The sequence below is a fragment of the Dipteris shenzhenensis genome, chromosome 8 (genome assembly GCF_047967505.1).
Source record: "Dipteris shenzhenensis isolate YYH24624 ecotype China chromosome 8, Dip_SZ_1.0, whole genome shotgun sequence".
In the NCBI taxonomy this organism is placed as follows: domain Eukaryota; kingdom Viridiplantae; phylum Streptophyta; class Polypodiopsida; order Gleicheniales; family Dipteridaceae; genus Dipteris; species Dipteris shenzhenensis.
In genome coordinates, this window is record NC_141603.1 from 15,151,607 (window position 1) to 15,154,365 (window position 2,759).

Consider the following 2,759-nt stretch of genomic DNA (forward strand, 5'->3'; position numbering starts at 1 on the left):
CAATAACTCTTTCCTAAAATATTAGCAAGTTTTAAAAGGGCAAAGGTTATAAAACCTTTTTCAATTGCATAAAACCTTCAAAAGGCTAATAAAGTTTCTCGTGGCTTAGATAGAGGAGGTTTCAATACACTTTTTAAAGAGCCATTGAGAGGATAGAATCCAAGGTATTAATAAATGTGTCTATCCTCTATAAGGGGCATCATAGCTACAAAGAATCATCATTGGCCAATGGTGTATGTTGACTTTTATGTCGACTTGCTCCCATCCAATGTAATGTGATAGTTGTAAATAGTGAAAATAACACTAAAGTAAGCCTTCACATATGTCAAATAGAGATAATAATGCAGTAAAATTCACCAAAGAAAATGTTAATATCACCTTTCAACCATGAGAGTTGTAAGCATGTCTTGTTGTCTTCACGTCAGTCCACCATAAAGTAATCGACTCACTGAAGTCATGAGACAAAAGAGGGCCTTCTATAGATATCCACATTAGGTTTCCCGCACTTTCTGTGCCCAATTGATTTCTAAGTTTTGTTTTGATGATGTTTTGCACACTAAATGCTCTCTCGCAAGTTGTTGTACTACAACATTGCACCAATGCTACTTGGGCTAACCTTAGTAACGTTCCATATTTTTCAACCAAAGTCTCATTATTACTAATGTAAGCCCAAGTAGCTCTCAAATTCCACCCCTTCCAATCTATAGTAGCTTGGATTTTAAATGTTTGAAACTCTCTTCGAAGTGTCATTGGATCTACAAGATTGTCATAGGACACTCCTCCCAAAACCTTGCTTCGACCATAAAATTCTATCAACTTTTCTATCTCTTCGCTCCCAAAGTTCTGTGCAAGTTTTGTGGGAGGGTGACATGAAGGACAAAGTATGCATAGGGCACCCAAAACTGAGTTATTTACAAATCATTTTTTGAGATTGTTAATTATGGTCAAAGAGAATGCAGTTTGAAAGGTTATGATGCGATCGATATCAGAACCATCAAAATCACGTGATATTTTGATGCTTCTATACTCATCTCCTTTAATAGAGACCCTTAATTCATGCAATAAACCTTTTTGAGGTCCATAATCAGGAATAATTGGAAATTCTCTACTATGTACCTTACTCGCATTGATATCCAAGGAAGGTTCAGCAATAAACTCCAATTCAATTTTACAAATCTCCGCATCAACAATACCTAGGACTGTAGAGTGACATCCACAAACTCTTTTGGAAATATCTTGCTTAGTGATGGTAGGTCTGAAACAAGTCCGCAAAAAGTGAATGGCATAAATAAATTTAAATGATGCCATTTTATCAAATAAGGGAGAATTTTCGTCCTTTAAAAACTAAAGCAAAGGCTCATACATCTCACAAATTCTTGTCAAAGCCTTATGTCGACTCAACCACCTAATAGCATGAATCTTATGGATCTTCAAATTACGACAAGACAATTCTTCTTATAATGCCTTAAATGTTTCTTGATGTACAACACTCTTTTTAAAAAGAGTAGCAACTTGATTCAAGGTGGCATCAATAACCTTAGCAGATGGTAACTTTTCAATGCTTGATGATGCACAAAGGTTAGTTCTATGTGCAATGCAATGGATGGTTGTTAAGAATGGACATACCTATTTCAATTTCTTACCAACACCTGATTTCCTACCAGACATAACAGATGCTCCATCTAACCCAAAACCAACCATATTTCTTTCATCCGAATCATGGTTTTTAAGCAATTCCCTCACAGACTTGTATAGAGCTTCTCCTGTGCAGTCCTTAACATCAACAAGCTCCCAATAGCATACCTTGGGACCATGGTTATTGATAAAGGACACATATACAATCATATGCTCTTCAATAGCTACATCGGTGGACTCATTGATCATGATCCCAAAACAAGGTGAAGCTTTGACTTCTCTCATACAAGAAGAAAACAATGACTTACCAATATAATGCAAAAAATTGGCACAAGATTTATTGTTATTATACATTTGAGTTGGAACATTTGGAGCTTTGCATTCTCTCACAAACTCCAATGCATTTGGACATGTACGATAATAAATATTATTTTCTGCTATGAAATATGCAGCATGAAATAGATTGGTAATCTCATCCTCTACTGTGTCACTTTGTTTCCAAAATACCAATTCAAGAGAGTTCTTTCCACTAGATGTAATCATTGATCGTTTATGAATTTCAGATTTGGCATGTGTAACAAGTGCACTATGTTGAATGTTCTTAGCCCCATCTTCCCGTGCAAAATCACTCTTACCTTTCTTATCTTCATTCCTACACACATTGCAAAACATCTTTCCTTTTTCCCTATCAAACTCAATCCAGTGGAATTCTAATTTCCATTTCTCATTCCAAAACATTCTAGCTCGCCTTCTATGCTCAGCCTCGTCAATGTCTATTTCTTCCACATCCAAACTCTCACACTCCTCGTTGGTCTCTCTTGATTTTCTATGTTTTGTTTTTTCTACATCTACTTGTTTACTAAAACCACCCTATCCGAGCAAAGTAGTCTCCTTAAAAGCCATTAAAATTCAAAAAGAAACAAAGGCATAAAACAAGAGATGAAAAATTATAAGTACCTGGATTAATTGAGGATAAATAGAAGCGTATGTATATGATGCACTCACCTCTATTGCTGCAGCCTGCAGCCAACCATAATCACACAAGAAGAGCAACTAAACATCATGAAATTTATAGTTAAGGACACCACTCTCGATTCTCACAGTCTCTCTCTCTCTCTCTCTCT

General features: G+C 36.0%; 1 pseudogene; it reads right to left on the minus strand.

Moving 5' to 3' along the window:
- Positions 1–381: 381 nt before the first annotated feature.
- On the minus strand, positions 382–2,538 carry LOC147899173 (uncharacterized; annotated as a pseudogene).
- Positions 2,539–2,759: the final 221 nt, after the last annotated feature.